Below are 24,633 nucleotides of genomic sequence, written 5' to 3'. Positions count from 1 at the left end.
GGGAATTCCTCAATTGTACTAAGGCCTGGCTGGGTGAGCTCATCTGCTTCTAGGTTTCTGTAACCATGCATCTGCCAATGACGTGCAAATTTAGATCTGCAGTGACTCAGATCCCCTGGCCAATGAGTCTGTTGGCTTATATAACATCAGACATCTCACAGTTGCTTTGAATGCAATGATTACACACTAAACTTTATCTGCTGTTTCTTCCTCTCTCTATAAGAAAGAAAAAGTCCTAGTATTTCCTATCTAAATAAATAGAACCACCTTCCACTCAATTAGCCAAGCTAGAAAACTAGAGTCAGCATTGACAAATGCATACCTATCTCCTGCCTCCACAAGATCAATTTAATTATTGGACCTCATTAATTGTATTATTTCTTCAATTCATCCTCTCCTGTCCACCTCCTGTTCCACTGTTATTTCTTTCCTTAGCTTCCTGAGTGGTGTCTACAGTCTGTACAGTACAGTTTAGGAACTTGTAACAATATTAGCTCTGATCATCGTTCAGCTCTGCTTATGATGACCTCTTTTTGGTCCTGGAAAGTGTCATCATACTTCTGGTCTTGAAATCTTCATACTTTCAATACCTTAGAACTTGAAGTCACTTCTCCCACTAACTTCAAAGATAAACTAAAACACAACTACCTGCTTTTCCCCGGTACTTCCAAGAAAATGATTGTTCCCTCTAGGTTTCTGTTCTTTAAAACATTCTCCTGACACTCTGAACTCTTATTATAATCAATTATTTGTATAATTAGCTGTCTGCCTCCGTGCAAGCACCTTGAGAACAGGTACTGTGTCAATCTAATTCCTATGTGAATGTTCAGCAATTCCTGGCAGGTAAGATTCCTGTATTGTGTAAATACAATAATTCCTGGCATGTAAGATTACGAAAATTACTCAATGAACTTTTACTAAGCTCACTCACAACTCAAAAAAAAAAAATCTAACTGTGCTTAACTCGTGTTACATTTGCTCTTTAGTTTTAAAGAGATCCTCTGTTTCCAGGTATAGGACATGGGATATCAGCCTAAGAATAATGAAAAGGTATGTGTCTTAGTTTGTTTGCTACAAACAAGGAATATAAACTAGGTTGCTTAACATATTAAAATATTTGTATTACTTTATTTGCTATAATAAAGTATTATAAATGGGTTACTTAGACAACAAAAATTATCTCATAATTTTGGAAGCTAGAAGTCTGAAATCAAGGTGTCAATGATGTCTGCTCTCTCTCTAAGGCTGGTGAGAGAAGGATATATTCCAGGCCTCTCTCCTTAGCTTTTAGTTGACCATCTTCATGTTCACGTGGTATTTATGCACCTCTGTGTTCAAATTTTCCTTTTTATAAGAACAGAGCCATATTGGATTAGAGGTCATCCTAATAACCTCTTCTACTTTGTTACATCTTCAATGACAATATTTCCAAATAGGGTCATATTCTGAGCTATTGAGGGTTAGGACTTTGACATATGAATTTAAGGGGACACAATTCAATCCATAGCAGGTGAGAAGGGTTTTAAGTAGGGTAGAGATAAAGAACTAGATTCATAGTCCAGGTTATCTTGGTTATAGGTTAAAGGAAAGATTAGAGGAAGCCAGAGTAAATAGAGGCCCAGTGAAAGCTAGAGGACTAATACCATGCTCCTGGCAATGCCTGTGAGTACAAGTTCTCAATTATCATATCCTAGAGTCGAATCTCTGCTTCACTGAATGCCAGCAGCAGGGACTTCTCTCCACCAGGGTCAATCTTCTTAAGTTTTCTTACCTGTAAAATGGCTATCTTTTTAACATCGAATATTTTATAAAGCTGGAGGAAAGCATCAAAACTAAATTTACCTGTGATCTGACTTAGAATCCCCCAATATCTCAACATAACACTCAAAGTAAAACAAACAAGAAAAAATATCCCAACTTTCCTATGTACATATTTAAATATACCAGAGTAAATTTCACCTTTATGTAAATCTATAATGCCCTAATTTAAAAAAAAAAGAAAAGCAGTATGAATAAATAGAAGAAAGATCTGTAGAATAAAGGAAAGGAAACAGAGGGAAGCAGGAGGGAAGGGAAAGGGGACTGAATTGGAGAAAATTATACTCCATGTTTGTACAATGATGTCAAAACAAACCCCAATATCGTGAATAACTACAATCCAATAATAATAAAAATTTTAAACTCAAGTATGGAAGGCAACATCAGCTGTTCATATAATTCATGACTTAATTTTGTTCATACAAATATATTTTCCCCCCAAAGAGTAATGTAGTTATTATTCATGATTGCTATGTTTCACTGTCATGGAGGGTGATCTAATAGAATAGTAGATCCCAGAACTTTGTGAATGTAAATATGTCTTAGAAGTCATTGCCTTTTATGTACCCTCTTTTCTATCTCTGTTCCACTCCAATCCATTCCTTTCCTTCCCTTGCCTTTCAGTGACTTATCCTAATCTCCACCCAAATTTTCATCACTACAAACGATGTAATAACTTTGGGCCTTATCCCGAGAGGAGAGTGGTCCAACATAGTTTTTCCCTCCCTCCCAGCCCTTGGCAGTTCTGTTGGGTGACCCGCTGGGACACCTCAGAGGGTGGTGCCTCCCACCCCCTCAAGCCACAAGCAGCAGAGCCTTAGTCATTTCATGCTCCTGACTTTGTCATCATTTTGATTTCTTAAACATCCCTTTGTCATTAACTCACTTCACTTATGTCAGGAGAACAAGCTGGGGAAATTAAGGAGTGCCCCTTGTTGTTCAGGAACAACAACAATAAAAAAGATAACATTGCTATTGCCCACCATCCAGTTCAAAATGACTCTAGACAAGAGAGAATTCTGAATCACAGGACAATGTCATTGATTTGTTCTATGTATGAATTGTTTCTTGCAGCAAGCCAAATCAGGCCATTCTTTTGCATAGGGTTTCAATTATCATAAATGTCAACAATTTTTCTCTAACTTCCAAAAGGCCATGAATCTTGAGGGGACACAGTTCTACCTGTAACAGTAGATAAGGGTTGTAGGGGAGAGAAAAAAGACTAGAGTCACAGTACAGGGAAAGTATGTTGGCTATTATTTCATATAAGAAAAAAAGTGTATCTGAAGTTATTGGAAGGATGAACATATTCTAATATTAGGTATTGATTAAGATTAATCTTATTATTAGGTATTGATTAAGATTAATCTTAATTTTTTTACAAGGTTGATGAATATCCAATTCCCTTAGAATTGTGTAGATAATAAGATACAAAAAAATAAACAATGTTTGCATGGTAAAATTTTTGTTCATAAGAGAATTAGTTTATCTTTTTCTTGTCTCATGATATTTAAAGGTCAGAGTGATAAATAGGAGAATTACAGCATAGGTATTGGTTTAATAAGAGGAAAGTAAGTATAATCTTATAATTCCCTTAGAAAATGAGAAAAGATTATTCCATTATTTTGGAGGAACAGGAGAGGTTAGTCCACAATTGCTGTCTTCTTCAGAGAATTTCCCTTGGCCTAGCGGGAAGCATTTGCCCGGAGGTCATCTCCACCCCAATCCAGGGGCAGACCACTGCCAATGACTGACTAACACAAGGAATACAAAAGACCAACCACCCATATCAAGGCTGGATCAATTCTGGGGTATCATTCACATGCCAGAGCTCCCTGTGGAATGAAGCTAAATCCAGACTGCAGAAAAGAAAACACCTTAGCTCAGCTCCTTCCCTTACCTTTTCTGCTTCCTTCATTCTCATTTCTCCCAAGATTCCTGTCCCAATAAATTGCATGCACTTAAATCCCTTTCTGAGGCCTTACTTCCAGACTAGGACTATAGTTCAAGTTATAGTTCTATATGTTTTATGGAGATAAACTGTTTTCATAAGCTGATACCATTTAATGCTCATAACTACCCAATTTGGGAAAGCCATTAGAGTTCACAATAATAAAGTTTAGGGATGAATCCTTTTTTTTTTTTTCCTGACTCCTAAACATAGTCTGTATTTACTATGCTAAACTAATTCCCTAGATATTTGCATAACACTTTTATTACATATCACCAATCAAGATAATAATCATAAAATTCATAAAGTGAATGAATTTGCCCTCTGCACATGTACATATTCAGTAATGAACAGATGTTGCATAGCATCACCTTGACACAAAGTGAGATTTTTTTTTCTATAAGGAATAAAGGAGAAGGAAAAGAAATGTAAGAGAAAGATAAAGAGAGAAAAGAAAGAAGAAAGGAAAAGAAGAGGGAGAGAGAAAGAGAAAGAGGTCAAGAGGGACAGAAAGTCAGAGACTGGAAAGGCCATGATGGATTTTTAATAGACTTTAGCCTCTTAGGTGACCTCTGGTCTTGCACCTTGGCTGCAAATGCATTGCTGGTCATTTTTCCTTTCTAATTCTTTTCAATGTGGAACAGTTGGAAATGTTTTAATTATGGGCTGAGCTTCAGTGTAAGACTTGGCTGGAAATCACTTTTCTACTAAGAACTATGAGCAGTTTCCAAGGGAGGGCTTGTAAACTAGTTATCTCTCTTGATGACCACATCTGTGTGCACATCTGTGGTACAGAAAGACTCCATGTAATAAAGTGTATCTTGTGTTCCATGACTTTCTGCCATGTGGGCTGGCCTTTCCCACCACATTCAAGACGCCCTTTCCTTATTAAAAAGAATTAGAATATAGTCGAGCAATACCCCACCCATAGGGTGAGAAGGAAGCTTTTCTGTTTTTCATTTTGTGTTCAAGCAAGGAAAACAGCATGGAATTGATGTTTAAGAGCTCAAAAGGAGGCCCACACCAAAGGCACTGAGGCTGCAGGATGCCTACTGTGAGCAACAGACAACGCTGAACATTTTGTTTACTTTAATCGATTCTCAGATGGGTCATCCTGGTCCCTATTGTATAGATGGGCAAACTGAGTCAAGGAGGTAAAACAATTTGTCCAAAATCAGGCATAGGAAATGGAGAAGCTGAGCTTCAAAGTCATGTCTAAAGGACATCTGAGCTCTTAGTCTGCTTTACCATAATCAGTGACTCCCAGCACCATCTGAATAAGAGAATAGTTTGTCCCTTGGAAAGGAGTATTCTCACAGTGGATACTGGCCTTTGAAAGATCTTCTCTGCCCAATTCATCCAATTCTGAAGAGACCCATCAGACTTCCAAAAACTCAAAAAGACTCACTAGGTGACAGAAAATACTCCAAATCACAAGACTAGGGGAGGGCTGAGATTTTACATTTCAAGCAACGTTTGAAATGTAATAAGGTGAGAAGGAATATACGTGTGTGTGTGTGTGTGTGTGTGTGTGTGAGTGAGTAAACTAGCAGGAAAAAAAGCACAAAAAATTACTTGCTATAACAATGGAAAACATAACTGTATGCAAAAGAGAAATGCCTCAGAAGAAAATTTTTGTTCAATCTCATGGAGCTAAAGAAACTGGAAATGAATGTGATTTCCCCCAAGGAATTTAGACCCTCCAAAGTTGTAACTTGGTCTTGTTAGGAATCTGATATCTATAAGCATCTGCCCAGGACAGAGATCTTTGAATTCATCATTCCTTTTAGTAAATATGTGAAGAGGATGATTTAAAGGATCTTGATGGGGAAAAAAAAACTTAAAATAAAAGAACAGAAACTATGTCAATGAGTCAATTTAAAAGTATCTGGTTCCTAATTTAATCATCAAATAGGAATAGGAATAAATAATAAAAGATTTCCATGTTTACTTCCAATAATATTCAAGACTTAAGAATTTTAGGATATACCAAGTAGAAAATACACCCAATAGATGGCAACAGATTATGTGGGGTTACAAACATTCCCAAAGAAACTCGATGGCCTTCTCTACCAAAAATATCGGGAAGTGCTTTTTACCTTGTTTTTTTTTTTTTTTAACAGAAATTGTTTTACATGACTTTCCCTCTTCTAGTTCCAAAAATAAGTGATATGATTCATAGGCTAAAAGACTCTAGTTAATATTTTATGGAAATAAAGAGTAGTGAGCAAACTTTAAAAGATATATAAAGTTGACACTGTTGTTGCAGATGAGATAGATGATCATTTTGGCATATACTTGTTAAAAGCTTCTACTGTTTATCATTACAAGTACAGGTAGAGGAGCCACTCCTGACATATTCTAGAAACAGTTGAATCATCTATTATTAGAATGTCAAAATATCAATGTTTTTAAACAACAATAATTACCTGTTGCTTCTTGGCTTCATGACTCTGGATCTAATTTTATGTCACTATTGGAAAAGAATCTGGACATTATAAATGGTTGAAACCTTCTGTCCATCAATCAGGATGACATGTATGCCAACAGTAAAACCTTTACCAACTACTTGGGAGCTCTCTAGCTCCAACTGATGACTGATATCCATTGATAGTAACACCACCTGGCTTTATCTGGGAGGCCACTGTGGAATATAGAAAGCATTAGGACAATAAAAAACATGTTCAAGAGAAATGTCTAGCCAGTCATGGTGGATTACTCACCTGTAACCCTAGTGACTCAGGAGGCTGAGGCAGGAGGATCTCAAGTTCAAAGCCAGCATCAGCAACTTAGTGAGGCTCTAAACAACTTAGCCAGACCCTGTCTTAAAATAAAAACAAAACAAAACAAAAAGGGCTGGGGATATAGCTCAGTGAAAATGCATCCCTGGGTTCAATCCCCAGTTTAAAAACAAACAACAAAAAAGTGAAAGATCTGAAAGAGGATCTCCTTGGCTTTGCCCTAGGATTATTCTAGACACTCCGGGCATACCCCTGGGATTCAGTATCCAGAAAGGTACTAAGTTTCTTCCTTTCACAGATACAAAGTTAAAGCACAGAAAGGTTAAAGAATTTATCCTTGGAGGCAAAGAACTAGGATTCAACCAACCAGTCTGATGTCATGGTCTACATTCTTTCCCACTTCCTACCACTGTTTGAAACAAATAGACTTGGAAATTTCCAAGGTATTTTACACAACTTACATGGAATTTCAGAGGACAGATTGCATTTCTCATTGAAATACAGCATTTGCTCATGAGAGGAAACAGATGCACCATTATCTATAATAAGGGATACCTATAGGATTCCAAAAACATCCAGGTCAAATTGAACCAGATGAGGAATATTTAAAGAGGAATATAAAGCTATGTAATTTCCAGCATGTTCATAAGCGTTTGTGGGAACTACGTTTTTGGAAGGAGATAAATGCTTCTGTAGACACTTTGTATCTCTTTAAAGCTGTTTGTAAGAACCCTGGCATCCTGCAGAGGTGTGTGTGTGTGTGTGTGTGTGTGTGTGTGTGTGTGTGTGTATTTGTTGTTGTTGTTTACAGTTCTCTTCTTGTATCTTTGAAAAAAAAAATCAGCCTGTGTCTTTGGAAAAAATCATAATAACCAAAATGTCTTAAGAATATTTTGCCCAACCCTTAGTTCAAATCTCACTTGTGTCAGCTGAGGAAAGAGAGGTTAGGTAATTTTCACACTGGATCCTCATTGGTACTGTGAACAGTACTGCTGAAGTCAACCATATGTGATTTTCATGATGTCAAAGGGACAGATAGAGGACTGCACTAGTGCCAAGGAAGGAAACTAAACTCTTGAGATATTAAGAGACCGAGCCTGGGCATTGGGTTTTTATAATGAGAATTTCTATTTTTCTCTAGGAAAATAGAAATTCTATTTTTCTCTGAAGCCTAATCATGAAATGCTGGAATAAATGCAGAGCGTCTTTCTGTATTCATTCAACATTCATTCACTCAGCCATTTTATAAACAGTGGCATAACAGTGGCATCCTCAGGGAAAAAAGTAGAGCTATTTTTCTAATATTCTTGTTTCCTATACCTGTTGCCATATATAGAATTGAAGTTTTTAAGAAGAAAGAATGAATGAAATAAAAATAAAAATAAGAGTTCTGAAGGTGAGAGCACAAACATCAACAGGTAAAATAATAGTATACTATAGCTTTTTCTTCCTTTCAATACTTTTTTCCTTCCTTCCTTTCTTCTTTTTCCCCCCCTTTTTTGAGTCATCAGGCTCTCCTGACACACAAAACAATGCCCACCTCATTCTGTCCAGGTCCACCTGACTTACGCATTAAGAAAATCATGTTCAGTGGAATGGGGACAACTCCATGATTCTCACTTTAGCATTATGCTACAAGAGGGTGTCTCTTTTCCCCAAACAACAACCTCCCAAATGTCAACCCATTTTGTAAGTGTCTGAATTATTTCTTTTTTGTCTTATGTTCCAAACACTTTATTTTAGACAAGGAACAATATAGCTCTTTATGTAATTCAGAAATCTGTCACTTAATCAAATCACATTCCTTAGATTATTCTTCATCCTTCACTGTCCAGACAAGTTTTAAATGAGTTAAACCATGGTATTTGCTACTACATATTTCCCTAGGAATAATCTCCATACCATAGAATATTCTACTTACCGTATGTATTCAACTTATTTTTTCAATTGCTCCATTTTGACTTTTCATTGTTGTCCAACACCAGAAGAAGCAAAGAATAGCTACTGCTGATCATTCCCTGTTTGATTTTGAAGTATATATCCAATCAAACCACATTACATAAATTGATGCTTTATCCCTAAAACTATTCTATCTGCAGGTCCCCTCAAATTATCATTTTGATCTACCCATAGTGGTCTCAGTTTTTATTCTTGGCAAAGTCTTGAACAACATAAGCAAAAGGCCTAATTATTTCAGTTCTGGTGTGACTACCCCATGGACTTGCTGCAGGTACATAAACATTGCCAAATGCATGAGATTCATTTCCATGCATTCAAATGTTGAACTAAGCCCTTAATCTTACTTGATAGTGACTTACTTGTTTTCAACAACTGAGCAAACTCTAAAGATGTACACTTGAGGCAGAACATGGTAGATTTTGGAGGGTTTAGGCAATTTTCTCCTAGCTTTTAAATTTTAAAGTGTTCCTTATACATAGTATGACTCTCTAGAGAAAATGGGATAAAGGTGAAAAATGAAATAAAATGTTGACTTAAAGTCAAGAAGAAATTATCTGTTTGCTGTACAAAAAAAGGGAACAAAATTCTGATTGGACATTAAGAAAGTCCTCATAGTAAGTGAATACTAGTTCCTGCAACAGAGCCCAATAGAGAAGGGTTATTTTTATTTATAATTTTTAGTTATCTGTCCTAAAATTGAATGACAGAGTTAGCACTAAAAGACAGCATTGATGCACACATAGGAAGCAGATATGTAAGTAATTTTATGTGTCTGCTGACTCCATTTAAACCAGTTATTTTCACTTTAAATGAGCTAGGACAAGTTGTGTGTTGGCATATAAGTGAAAGGACATTAAGCAAAACCAGAAGCTTCCAAAAGTAAGTAGTATAACAAGCAAATTCTGCTCTGGGGACACACGAGAGTTGGCATCTCTACTTAGCATCCAAGTAGAGAATAAAGAATATAAGTGGTTGATCAAGATTTTGGGGTCTCACACTGTGGTACAACTTTAAAAAATAAAAATAATTTTTCATGCAAACTTTCTCTAGATTTCAACTCATACAAACCCATCTATTTTCTTTAATCAAAGAAATTACCCTTATTTGGGTCATTCTACTACATATTACTAGTTACAGATAGAGATTATTTCATGACGAAAGACCATTTACCAGCTGTGTATCTTTGGAAAAACATATAATTGTTCTGAACCCCATCTGTAAAATGAGACGAATTATTTGAGGATTCATTAAAGAAGATAAGTATGTGAAATCAATTGGTAACTTTTTTAAAATTCTTACTATTGTTGAATATATTGTCATTTGATAAGTAGAGGGTACAATTTTGTTATTTGTTTATAAAAAAATAATTCACTTACAGAACAAAGGATAATAGCATGAAGGTAAGGATTTCCAATGCTTAAGAAATAATACTATTTTTATTTTGCCCTCATCCAAACCTTGCTCTGAGTCTTCCTCCTCTCTGAAAACTTCTGACCTCAATGAAAACAGAATTGAATGTCTTCAAATGTAATGTACTGAGAACAGGTCAGCAAAGGAGCCTGTCAGTTTGGCAGACTGCAAAGGAGAACTTGTTGCAGACTCAGAGGCCTGAGGCAAAATGGTAGTCAAAAGGGAGGAAAAAAATGGAACAAAGGAAGTAGTTAGGGACAAGTAGTTAGAGACAAGTCTTTTCCCACCCAAAGGAAAGAGCCAGAGAAAGGGAAGACATACTGGTGAGGTCCAGTGGCCCCTCATTCCATCTAAGGACATGGTGAATGTTCATAAAGTTTCTGGTGGTAAGTGCTGCCTGTAGACAGGCTTCCTTCCTGCAATGACAGTTTCCCACGATAATGACAGATTCCATTTGAGCACACGTGGCCTTGTGCCTCTCTAAGTCCATTTGAGGAACATTCTCCCATGGTAGACTTTAACATATTGACTAAAACCAAATTTCCTAATGTCCTAGATAGTTATTTTTCAAGGAGAGAAGTGTCTTCCAGCTGCCTGGGAGTGAGCTTGCCTTTGGGAACAGAAATGGCAAAAAAAATTATCCAAAGGTCAGCAGAAGCAGGAAGTCTGAAAAGGAACAGGGTAGCAAAGAAAGGGCTGCTTTTCCAATTGTAGCTAAAATTGCCTAGACTCAGGCACACTGTCAGTCCCTCACCTGAGCACAGCACTGGGTAGCCATTGTAGACTCAACCAACAGGACTTCCAAACACATTCTCCCTAGGGCTAATATTGCCCTTCTGGACTCTATTGCTGTTTCATTTTCAATCCATTTTATACATGTTATCCACTTACACTAAGTCTATAGGATAGAGAGGAGGTTAAACACACTCAGTGATGAGCTTCTATCTCCCCTAAGATAGCTAATTACTGTAACCTCTGCTCCAATACCACCCCCAACTCTCTCTTTTATCAAGGGGAGGGAGAAGGCTATTTCCTGATGCCCTGGGTGGAGGCAGGCAATGGATCTTACTTCCATGTAGTCTCAGGAAACACATTAACAGACACTTGGATCTCATCACATCCCTTTGGAAATCCCCAGGTGTGCCTTTTCACAACTAAAAATAAATAGAGGAAATAAAGGTGGTTTCATTTCAAGATAGATAATAGGTAATTAGTTCACTTTGTCCTTACGGGTGATGCCAAACTACATGTCTGTCCACAGACATGACTCAACTCTCCCCAAACCCACCTGTGGATATTTATCTCATTTCCACTATTTCTGGTATCTCTACCAAGAGTCTGTAGGACTATCATGGTCTTAATATTAAACTATCAGATTTGTGGTCAGTGACAATAGTCATCAAAACAGACTTTTTGTCATTCACCCAGAAAATTTTTATTCCTGTTCTTTTCCTACAAGGTTTGTAGATTTTAAAATTTAGGTATACATCTCAGTAGAATCTTTTATAAGATCTTAGTGTGATGGATTATACTGTTCTGCCAAGTATATCTTTCCCTTTCTTAAGGTAACAGGATTCTGATAGTCTGGTATTAAACAATTTCAACCCTATTCTTATTCCATGAGTCTTGGATAAGTCATGTGACTTGTCTGGCCAATCAGCATTTTCCACACAGGGCTACTATTTCTGGTTCATGGAAATCATGTGACTCAGGTCAGTCTAAAGTTAATCTCATCACTTTTGTTATGAAAACTTCTAAGAAGTTTTTCTAAGTCTATTGCTTACTGAGAGTACTGAACCGGTAAGATGCACTGACAGAGGTACTGGAAGCCATTTTGCCACCATGGAGAAAGAGTCTGTGTAACAATGGAACCAACACTAAAAGAACCAACACAAAAGAACACAGAGGGTACTGATGGCATTGTTTTGGTCTTCAAATCCTTCTCTGCCTGAAGTCAAGCTCTCTCTGGTCTTTTAAGTTCTAAGTCAGTACAATTCTTTTTTGACTAAATTCTGAGTTAGACTTTCAGCCAACCTCTGACAGATTTTCTGTCACTTATCACTAAATAGATTCTGTTTTAAAAATCTTCCTTCCTGTGCCAAGGCATCACTCCATCTAGGACTTCATAAGCAATGTTCTCACTTTGTCACTTAAAGTTTTTCCTGAAAACCAGGTGATAGTAATGAAAATGGCCTGTACACCGAGAAATTCATTGCTAACTGAACTTTAGCTTCCAACAAATGGAGAAAGTTGGATCACAATGAAAGCATAATGAAAATCATTTCCAATGTGAATAATCTTTGGGACAACTCCATTCCACTTCACTCCAGAGACAGACAAGAGTCTCTTCACATTTGCTCAGATAGGTTAGCCAAAACACAACAGAACAAGACTATGAAGTTGGGACTACTACAGAAAATAATTCCTATAAATAAGAGCAGATCAAGAAAATGAATATTAACTGGATCTTTGTAAATCACCACTTGAGTGTTTATTAAGTGTTGGAGTTACATTTGATTATAATGGGTGAAGAATTTCCATGTGGTAAAAGTGAGACTAGGGTAGCCAAGAAGCAATTGGAAGTCACACAGATCTGTTCTTGGCTTTCCAATGGGTGTGGAAAGAGTAGACAGAACGAAAAACACAACTGGAACTCTGGCTCAGTTCCTAAATATTAGCATAGAGGGGTGTGCTTGTTATGTTGAGGGGTGTCATCAAGTAACCAAAAGAAGAAATACTTGGGGAGAAGAAAGGCGGGTGGGGAAAGGAGGGACTTTCACTCTAGTTCTTCTCCAATGTCAAGGAGTCTGGCTAGGAATCAACAAAGATCCTCTAAGAATGCCTCTATTTCTTGGATTGGGGCCAGTTACCCAGAGCAGATGTGAAATGCTTGCTGAGATTAGGAAATATTTTACATGTGAGAATGTGAATGCTACAATCCTCAAGTTGGCCAAGAAGACTTAATAAATGGTGAAATTTTACATCTTTAGGGAGGAGCAACATATATTTTTTTTTTAAGTGTTGGTTAAAATAAACACCAAATTCCCCAAGAAAGACCCAACTCTGATGATGTGCAGCTCTGGTCATTTTATTACTGTGGAAAAAATGTGCTCAGAAAGTACAGCCCACTTCATTCTTTTGTTAATGTGCTCATTCTTCCAATGTAAATGGCATGTATGTGCTCAGCCCTCACTATCTGAATTTTCTTTTGATGAAACAAAAATGGACCGATGAAATGTATTCCCTAGCAAATAATAAATGAAGAAGTGACTTGATGTCACAGAAAAATAACAATCGCTTATTTTACAAATGAAATCAAGGGCCAATCAGTTAGAGTGTTCCCATCACAATTGTTTAGAACATCATGACATATTAGGAAATATACTGCATCTGGTTTGCTGCAATAGCCAGCTGTCTGTCTCTCAGTAAGTAACTTGCTCTGCCCTTTGATTTCCTGCTGTGTCCAAGAAGAGAGTAGCAACCACATCTGCATTTTAGAAATTGCATATTGTAGAAACCCGTGAGATGTTAATAAATTGTCAAGGCAAAGATAGGAATTCATTGACCAAACAGGGAGAGGAAAGGCATTCAAGACAGGAAAAAAATAATGTATGTGAAAATACACATGTGAGAAACCTTTTCACTCATTTGTTCTACAAATATCTATTGACAGCTTACTATGCGCCAAGGTACTGACTGTGTAAGGAATTCAGCGGTAAGCAGGGATGAAGAAAAAACTTTCCTTTGAAGAGTTTATATTCTTGTCAAGTGGGCATATGGTTAATACACAATTAAAGTAAAATCAAGTATTCTGACTAATTCGATGAAATTTTACAGAGGAGAGGAAAATGAAAGATTGGGGGAAGAAGTTATATTTAAACCCAGACTTAAACGATAAATAAGAATGAGCCAGGCAGAGAGTAGAAGACCTTTCCAGTCAATAGGCCCAATATGCATAAGGGCATGGGGGCTAAATATGAAAGCAGTGAATTTGAAGAACTTGACCCCCAAATCTAATATTTGGTTGAATGGAGTGTGAGAGGGTAAGGAAGGGAGTAAATGAACTTTACAAGGTAAATGGAGGAAAATCGTAACTTATTTTAAGAACAATTCATATTGGTTTAGATTTCATCATGGAAAAAGTAGAAAATACTAAAGGTAGCAGCTGAGCAGAGTTACCATCTTTGTGTTTGGGCATGGAGACAGAGGCAGCAGTGAGATTTTTACTGGAGAGGATCAAGATTAGGAAAAAAAAAAATCATAGTAGTTGGGGAAACTCTTGCCTTCTGGCCATGGCAGAAGAAATGAAGAAAAGAGGAAGAATGTAAAAACCATTCAAAAGGTAGAGTTGAAAGGTTTGTGCCTGATTAGATGTTGGCTGACACCCATGTATTCAGTTTGGGTCACGAGAGGGATGCTGTTACCATAATCACAACAGGGATTAGAACAAGGAGGTGAAAGAGGAAACTGAGAAATGAAGCTCAAGTTCCTTTGAGGTATGAATATCTTTTTCATTCCACTGGCCATTTACATGGAAGCATTTGGATAGACAAGTCTAGAACATGAAATGAGGGACTGAAGTCCGAGTATAGATTTGGATGCCATTCATTCATGGACAACCATCCAACCTGGTGTGGCTGAGAGCACCCAGAGACTATGTGAGGAGTAAAATGAGAAAGAAGATGAGGGTAAAACCAACATTGAAGGAGTGAGAAGAATGATAAAGAGGACCAAGAGGGAATGGTCAGAGAGCCATCTTTTATCGTTTTAAGCTATTAGCAATGATAAAAGATGTTCAAACAAAATAGATAAAATAATGCTATTGAAAATTCTTTACAACATCCATGCAACTGTTCTGGCATTTAAAAAAATCATTATCTAAATTCTAGTTCTGGAATGGAGCCAATATTTGTCATGTTTCAGGATATTTCTGAGATAAAGTTAATCTCAAACAATGAATTTTCAACAACTATTTTGTTTCTGATCCTTGAATACAGTGACAGAGACATAGGCCATAGTTTCATCCTTATGGCTCAAGTAGGTGAAATATATAAATTGTCAGTTAAGCTTCTCATAGCCTCTCCTGTGGAGACGCCTTTCAACTGACAAAAAGACAATCCCATTGAATCACCATGACGACAGACTCACTCTTTTATGCCATGTCCTTGTCTCCTAACTTCTTGGTTTTTTGAACAGCAATCTAGAAGCTATCTGAACAGCTAGTAACCAAGCAAAAGGGTCAGAGTTAGCCCAAATAACAGATGAATACAACTGGAAATCAACACACACACACACACACACACGCACGCACGCACATGATTCCCCCTATACCACCACCACTCTGCACACACGCACACACACACACACACACACACACACACACACACACAAATGGACATGTTCAGTTTTACTATAGTCACAACAGTAAGTTTCAAACATTTGCAACTTTTGGAACTCATTGTGCCTTCAGTCCATCTGATTTTCTGACTAAGCTACAGTCTTCTGGAGTTGATTTCATCAGCGGCTGGTGAAGCATGACTCTGTTTTTTATAAGCTTTTCTTCTTAAAACAACATTTTGATGAGCTAAGCATAAATTAATCAGAAACATATGGGTTAAATTGACTTCAAAATACATATGGGTTTAAAAAATAAGAAAAGTACTTGGGGCAAAAACACACTCAGGGTTTTATAAGCCCAATATGTTAGAAAACTGTAGCAAGAGGATTCCACAATATGACCTTCCCTTATCTCTTCTCATGGTCAGCAAAGTCTTTGCTATCTTCTCACAGAAAGAGGAAGTCGAGAAACAGATGAGCACCGTGAGATTGCTGGGCCTTACCATCCACATTCTAAGGCCAGATGTTACAGTTTCAGTATGTCTGGCTGCTGACTCTGAGGGAAAGTGGGACCCTCCAGGAGACATCTTTTGGTTTCTGGGATACTGGTGTTACTTTTCTTTTATGTTTCTGTGCCATCATATCTATATCATATACTGTGGGAACCCTTAACAACGTGATGTTTAAGTGAATATCTGAGCAATGAAAAGAACTCAGCTCCTAGGAAAGCGTAGAAACTGGGATAGCCTGTTTCTATAGGGAACTTATGGATCAGGAGGAATCACTTTGTATATTTCAGAAATTGTAATGGTTATGGTGGTGCATAACTGCAATCCCAGTGACTCTGGAGGCTGAAACAGGAGCATCTCAAGTTCAAAGCCAGTTTGGACAATTTAGTGAGACCCTGTCTCAAAATAAAAACTGAGAAAAAAAAAAAGGCTGAGGATATAACTCAGTGGTAGAGTGTCCCTGGGTTCAATCCCCAGTTCTGGAACATCAACAAAAAAGTCTAAAGAAATTAATTGTGTTTAAGAAAGTGTAAATGACCATTATAATTGACAGGCAGCATAGAAGGAACCAATGAATAGGCCACATGTTTGCACAGTAGGCAGGACCTAGATTATGGAAGGCTGCTAATGAGTGGATTTTAGTCAAAATTCAAGCTACTATCAGATTATTTTATTTGTTTATTTATTTATTTAAACATTACGTAATATATAGTAGTTGGGTTCATTTTGATAAAATCATACACATGGAATTTGATTTGCTCTATTTCAGTCCCCTTTACTTCCCTTTTCCCTTTTCTCCTCCCCCCCCCCATTCTCTGCCCTCTACTGATCTTCCTTTTGATCATATATTCATTTATTTTGATTAGTTCTTTCTACTTATATATAAAAGTGAAATTTTCTGTGGAAGACTTATATGTGCACATAACATGATTTTATTAAATTCATCCCAATTTCCTCTCATTTCTCATCCCTCCTTCCTCCCTTTTGATCTCCTTCTTCTATTCTAGTGATCTTCCCTGTATCTTTTACATTAAAAAGGAAGAGTGCATTTATTAGAAGATAACTCTTGCTGCTCTGTGAAAAATGAAGGGTAGTAGGACAGGGATCAGTGTGGACACCAGTGTGAAGGTTATTTCAGTGAAACAGAAAACAAACAGGGTGGCTCAGAACTATTTGTAGCAATAAAGACCAAAACAAATTTCAAAAATATTCTGGAAGAAGAACTGATGGGGCATACTTGTGAGCTGTACAGAAGATGAATGAGAAGGTGACCAAACAAGGGTAATTATTATAATTCAGGCTTGAGGAATTTAGTACATTTCCTAAAATAGTAAAGACTGTAGGTATGAGAAAGTGGATTCATTGAATCAAGATTTTAGTTCTGATTTTAGCTCCAGGAAAAGGTGGATTAATTAGTTCTGGTCATTTTTACCCTTTGAAAATAATAAGATCTGGAGAGAATATTTTCAAATCCATTTAAAGGTATTGAAGGTTTATTAAGACACTTAGGATTTAGAGGATCACAATCCCAGAAAAAGAGGAAAGTCTAAAGAAATAATGCTGGCATTTGATTTCCACTTTTCCTTTTAAGCCTTTTGAGATACACACACACACACACACACACACACACACACACACACACACACGTCTGAGTTGATACTCAAAGATCATACCTAAGAAATGTTTGAACTGGAAGTAGCACAGACCTCACAGAGACTGGACCAATATTCAAATCATCTCAATCTCCAATTGTTTTAAGTTGATATAAAATTGTTAATGACTTTAATTTAGCTGCTTACCAGAAATAATAAGAAATTCTCTGGAGAAAGACCAAAATCAGCTAGGATGGCAAAATACCTCTAGAAATTAACAGATACAATTATCTAACATTCAACAAAAAATACATAAGATAAAAATAAAACCAAAAATAAGATGACCAAAACACAAGAGGAAAGACAGACTTACAGGATATCTTAAATGTGATATCAGACATAAAAATAAGTGAGAAATATGCTAAAGAATTTTTTAAAGAAAAAAATCTAGAATGGAATATAAGTGGAGAAATTAAATGAAAAATTTTGAGCTGGAAAATACAGTATTAAATATTAAGAACTATAATGATTTCTATAACACTATAGACAGCTGAAGAGAGAAGCAATGAAATGAAACATAGATTGGAAGGAAATACACATATTAGAATTTCAAAAGAAAAATTTATGTGAAGAACAGAAAACAATGTGAAAATCACATAGGAGATACTACAAGGTTCTAATATATAATTAATTGAAATTTCAGAAGGAAAAGAGAAAATATAACAGAAATTGTATTTGTAAGATAACAGCTAGGGTACTTGTCATCAAGTCCTAAAAGCAAGAGACACAATACTAGCAAATAATTCGGATATACAAAAAAAAAAAAAAAAGGAAATAATTCATTAAGACTAAAAATTAAAAATAGAAAATTCATTTAACATTTAAAAAATTAGTGTGTAGTATATAAATTTTAACAGAACAAAACAGAAAATAATATAGCATTTAATAGATGTGGATATAGAATTTGATACAAATCAAATCTATAAGCAACATATTGTGATAACAAAAAAAGCATGGCTAAAAGTTAGACCAAAAAATTAGAGAGTGGAGAGTAGACTGATGGAACATAATTATCAAGCTTAACCTCACTGTGTTAAACTGCAGACCTTACACCTTTTTCAAATATTTACAGATTATTTTTACAATGAACATGTTGGGCTATATAGAAAATGTCATCAAATTGGAAAGAATTGGTAAAATACAGAGGTTATACTCTAGTCACAGTAAAAATAACTAGAAAATCAAAACCAAAAGATAATTAGATGATCTGTCTGTTTTTAAATTCAGCAACACATCTCTAAGCAACCAAAGGGTTAAGCAAACAATGATAATTGGGAAAAAATGAATATAATTACAATGAAAATACTACATATTAACCTTAAGGGACTCAATTGAAATCTCACTTAAAATGCATATGGTAGAAGAGCAAAAATGGCTGAAAGTAAATAAGCTAAGTGTTTATACCAAGAAGCCAGAAAAAAAGCATAGTAAATCCAAATAAAGTAGAAAAATAAAATAATAAACATAAAAACAAAAAAATCAATAAAATAAATAAGCCAAATGATGGCTTATTTTAGTCAACATTGTGTTGCTGTGACCAAAATACACACCAAGAACAACTTAGAGGAGTAAAAGTTTGTTTGGGGTTTGTGGTTTCAGAGGTCTTAGTTCACAGACAGCAAACTCCATTGCTCTGGGTCCAAAGTGAGACAGCACATAGAGGAAGGGCCCAGAGAGGAAAGTTCCTCAGTTCATGATGAGGTCAGGAAGCAAAGAGAGAGAGGAAGGGGCCACAGGGAAAATGCATCCTTAGAGCACTCCCCTTGTGACCCATCTCCTCCAGCCACACCCCTCTCGCCATAGTTACCATCCAGTCAGCCCATTCAAACTCAGACAGACATTAGGTTACAGCTCTCACAATTTAATCATTTCACCTCTGAATGTTCCTGCTTTAACAGGAACTTGGGGGGACACCTCATATCCAAACAATAACATGGCTCTTTTAAAAGGATAATAGAACAAATCCCTGGCAGGACTGAGAAGAGAGAGAAGAGAAAAAAATAACAAATAATTTGTCACCAATAATCCTATTGACAATAAAATAATAACAGGATATAATCAACTTTGTGCCACTACATTAAAATAGGGAAGTGGAAAATATGTTTATAAGTGAAATATTTAGGCTTATAGTATCCTAGCACTGTATTCTGGTCACACACAAAGAGAATCAAAGAAGCTTCTATGTACTGCAAATCCTGAGTGGATTCCACCTGGATCTTCTCAACTGCATGACTATGAGCAGGAAAACATTTTGCTCTTGTTGTTGTTTTTGGGGGTTTTTTGTTTGTTTTGTTTTTCTTTCTCCAAATTGCCTCTTCCTTCCTCAAGGGTGAACAGATTTTTAAACCATGGCCCTTAAGAAAAGAATTGAATGCCAGCGTCATTAGCAAATGTCAATACCAAGTTCCCAGAACATTCCAGGGAACCTCATGCAATTCTCAAAGTGTGGGATGAAACTTTGTAGGCTAAGGACTCAGAGCTTCCTCTGTGAATGTAATAGTGAAGTCATTAGAATGTCCCCCACAAAGAACCTCAAAGGCCAAATTATAATTTATCTGGGAACCAATAAATGATAAGTAACATCTAAACACTATAGCTCCTAGTGTTACAGTCAATTTTGAGCTATTTTGAGCAAAGTGAATAGCACATATGGCCTGATTCATTCCTTGTTGGATGAACAACATATATCACTGAGCATAAAGTATAAGCTAAGGAGTTTTGAAGACAGTATGGACTCAAAACTATAAATTTAAAATCAATTTATGTTTCAACTTGTTATATCCTGACATTAGTTTACTAAGTTTTGAACAAAATAAAACTAATCATATTTTATCTGCCAGGAGTAATACATCTGTTGCCCCACAAAGCGCTAACTTGTCTGAAAGTTGATGGTTTGCCAATTTATGAGATTTTATGTCAGTACAGTTTCACTTAAATGTCTGAATGTACTCAAGTGAACTCAGAATTCTTTCAAACCCCATTTTTTCCAGACCCCAGAATACATTTCAAACTCAAGACTGTCATCATTTTTTTTTTTTTGCTCCACCCAGACTAATGAGACAATCCTTTCCATAGCAACCAAAAAGTGGAATGGAAAGAAGTAAAATAGTCCATAAAAGTTAGCACAATTAGATGGATATGTAGGCATGAACAAAATTGGCAGTAGATGGATTAGCATAACTTTTAATACCACATCTTTTGGAGGACTCACTCTACTTTATCACAGCTCACCACTTGTGAACGATGTAGTCATTGCTGGTCTGTGGCACTGAATAAGCTTCATAGCACCCAAACACCATCAGTTTCTATATTTACCTTACATCTGCCAACAACCCATGTTCTCAAATTTTCTGTGTAAAAGAGCTCCATGTGGGCCAGATTTAATTTAATGCAGAAATACTATATGTCACTTCCAATAAAAGCAAAAAAGGAGAAAGAGATTCACACACTAACTTATCGAGGATGGCAGCTCATGCTGGTGTTTGGAACAGTTTGGAGGTATTGTTTTGTTTATGAAGCTGTTCAAGTTGGCTGGTCAAGTTCAAAGGAAGGTGGATGAGCCTGATTAAAATGGCCTCCTAGATCTGTTTTCCAAATAGAAAACATATGCTTCTGCGGGCTAAGCTCCTCATTCCCAGCTACAAGTGAATTTGAAACAGTTTGACTTGGGAACAAGAATGTAATGTGGAGTCTTTATTTGAATATTACTGTTCTGATGTAGGTCCCAGGCAAATTTCTAATGGCTAAGGCAAAATGCGTACCAACTGTGACCAAAGACTTTTTTTTACCTGATGTTCATGCCAATAGGAGCCTTAGACACCATTGTATTAAATTCTCTGTAGATTCCTGTAGGTGAAGATACTGACGCCTAAAAAGATTATGTGATTAGATCCAAAACCACACAGTAAATCCATGGCCAAGTTGGAACCCTAGTGATAGTCTCTTGATTTATGACTCAGCACTCAATATTACATCATGCTGGACATCAGTATACATTTTAAAAACTTCATTTAGAGAAGACATTAGGGAAAAATAAACTATCATACTCAATGGTCATAAGACTGAAAAGGTATAGAGATAAGTCATTTTCCATTTAATACAGAGGAAATGCTTATATATGAGTCAAATTAATATTTTTTCTATGATTCATATGTGACTCCAGGTGCAAGTAAGACAAATTGTGTCTTGTTTCCCACCAGAGCACTCTCATTCTTTTACATATAAACAAGTGGGAAATAATATTCAAAATTAACTGAATTATCTTTTCCAGTTAAATGCAGAAATGTCAGCTTATGCAAATGTGTATTACAAAAAATTTTTTCAGATGCTAACAATGATAAAATAGTTGTCTTGATCTCTGTTCTAGACACAATTGGCTTGCACACACACAAACACACACGCACACACAAATTACATCATGGTTTTTGTGAAATGTGCTTTTTTAAAAAATGAAAAACAATGTTTTGGAGCAGTTTGAATGTTTCAATACTAAAAGTAATGGTGCAGTTTTAGGCATCAAAAAATTATCCATTTTTTGTTTCTCTTCCTTTTGTAAGGCCCCTTCCAACCCAAGTCTTTTTTATAGGAGTTTGAGGGCGCTGGCTCTCTCCCTGGGTCTATAAGGCATTATAATCTACTGATAAACATTCTAAGATTTTTCATTGCATCATTACCAAAAAAAAAAAAATGGGGGGCAAAGTGTGCATTTCAAACAAAGCTTTGTTGCTAGAAATCAGACAGTCTCCATCCACATTCTGAGTAATGTCTGCCTCCATTCAGTTCAACAGCCCACAAAGAAAGTAATAGACAAAGACATGTCAGATGAAAAACATCATCCTCAAAAATGAACCTAGTGAAGAAACACTTCATCGGAAACTAGACTTTTGAAAGAGTTGGGAAGTAGAATATCATTATAGTTCACCACTTATTTCTCTACAAAAAATTTGTATAGAAATTCCTTTAATGAAGATTTTACCCTCATCAAAATTTGATTGCTGGGCTTTGGCTGCAGAGACACTCTGGGCTTTCCCAAGTTTAGATCCTGTAGAGATTAGCGTTGACTCAAAAGCCAACTTTTCCTTGGCACTTCCCCTACTGGATTCAGCCTTTGTCTGTGCCAGTACCCCCTGGCCCACACTGATGATATCACTCTGAGTCACAGAGGCTGTACACACATGGCTCAGACACAATAATGATGCTGCTGATGACAGCACCACTGTTAATAATATGAAGCATTACCTGGCTTTGTATCTTGATAATTAAAGTTTATCTGCTTCTTCCTAAGCACAGACCATCGAGAATTAGACCACACGTGCATTTGCTTTCTTTGTCTTGTCTCTGTCTTTGTTGTACACGCTTGGCCGATGTATGACGAGAAACCCTTTTGGACATCTTCTAGCCTTTGACTGACCTCTTCTGACTAAATGAACATGTCGAGGACAAACACAGTTCATGTTAGACACTATTTCCCCTTGGGGCATAAAGATGTATGTGGATGGTAAGAGATAAGTAAACACTAACATGCACAAACCTCCTTTTGGAGATGTACTAAATTTATGTATAATCTTGCCTGACAATTATATTGCTATGATGCTTTGCTGGGAAGTTTCAAAGGAAGAACTGTGCTCTTCAGATTTTATGTCTACATTGTTTGTATTTCCAAACTGCAAATGACTCTGGCATTTTCCAAAACTTCACACTAGTGAATAATAATAAGTAATGTTTGCCAAGGATTTAGTGTAAGATTATTGCATTTAATAAATGCAAATACAAATAATTAATCCTAAGCCAGAGGTGCCAACTGGAAGCTTGGTGGAAAAGCAAAACATTAGAGTGAGCTCTACAGACAATATTAAGACTTAAGCCAATGGTCATGCCCACTGAACTATAAAGTCAGCTGAGCATTTCAGAGATTTTGACTAACACAGGGCAAGGTACAGGCTCAAATCCTTTGAGAGGCAACTGGTACTGTGTAGATTAAGCTTTGTTGTTTAGCCTTAGATCATGGCCCCGTCTACTGGAGAGAGATAAATACTATTCTATCAATTATAATCACAAATCAATAGATAATGTATATAATTAATAAACCAATGAATTTCAGCACACAAATATCATTTAGGAGTACAGAACTTTAAAAGCAGTCAAAAGAGTTGAAAATGACCATGTGACTAAGGAGTCAGGAGACAGGCATGTCTTTTAATAATTGTTTTAAAATGCTTTCATCTGTGTACCTATTTCACCCCAAGAAAATATAACATAAAAAACACATCATGCAAAGAAAACATTCACACTTGCCATTGCTGGATGAGAAAAATAAATGGGGCAAGTAAGACATTTAGTACAATAATTCCCCAACTTAATTAGCTGAGAGAAACACCTCTTTGATGATTACACTAAGCAAGAAGCAATTACTATGGGCCATGTATGGACTAGATATGATGAGACTATGCAATGAGTTTGTCTCCGCCTCTCTTCTTACAGACATCACAATTGAGCTGAATAAGAAAGATGTGTACACAGCTTGCCATAAAACAAAAACTTTAAGTTTCATGATGGAGATTTGGTAATAAGTATAAATGTAGTGAAAAAAAATCTATTAATATTCATGGGGAAAATGGAGACAAACTTTACAGAGACGGTAATCATTTGAATTCAGTCTTTAACAATAATAACCATAATAACATCTAATGTGTTATGGTGCTTTCTATGGGACAGGGTCTCCTAGAGGTGAATCGAAGGTATTATAAACTGGGCTGAATAGCATGAAACAAGGCACGAATATAAGTTTGCTGTGTGTCTGGGTGGGAAAAGATGAGGCAGGTATGTCAGAAGGAAGTCAATAGGATTTCACATGCCTTGCAAGGATACTTACTCTTTTATTCTTAATGGTATTAGGAAAAAAAAAGGAAGTAATTCTTCCTGAGGGGTAGCTCTGGTGAGCCACTGAAGGAAGGGTTAAAGAGTGAGAAGCAGGCGGTATCTACTGGAAAGCTACTTCACTCAGAACAGAAAGCAAGGACATGAACCAGGACATTGGCAGTGGGAAAGGAAGGGAAGGAATACAGTAATTGGCAGTGCCTGGCCGTGGAAAACTCAAACTTAGCAGCCAATTAAATGTGGGAGGTAAAAACAATAAGGGATCAAATACAGAAGGTTTTTGGTTTGGACAGTCAAATTAATATTGGTGTCAGTAACTGGGACAGAAAATACAGAAAGAGGACTGGGATCATGGAGGGAGTATAATTAATTCCATTCAG

The sequence above is a fragment of the Spermophilus citellus genome, assembly GCF_964194105.1.
Source record: "Spermophilus citellus genome assembly, chromosome: 4".
NCBI classification, from domain to species: domain Eukaryota; kingdom Metazoa; phylum Chordata; class Mammalia; order Rodentia; family Sciuridae; genus Spermophilus; species Spermophilus citellus.
The sequence above is the reverse complement of the archived record's forward strand: the minus strand, read 5'-3'. Positions refer to the sequence as shown.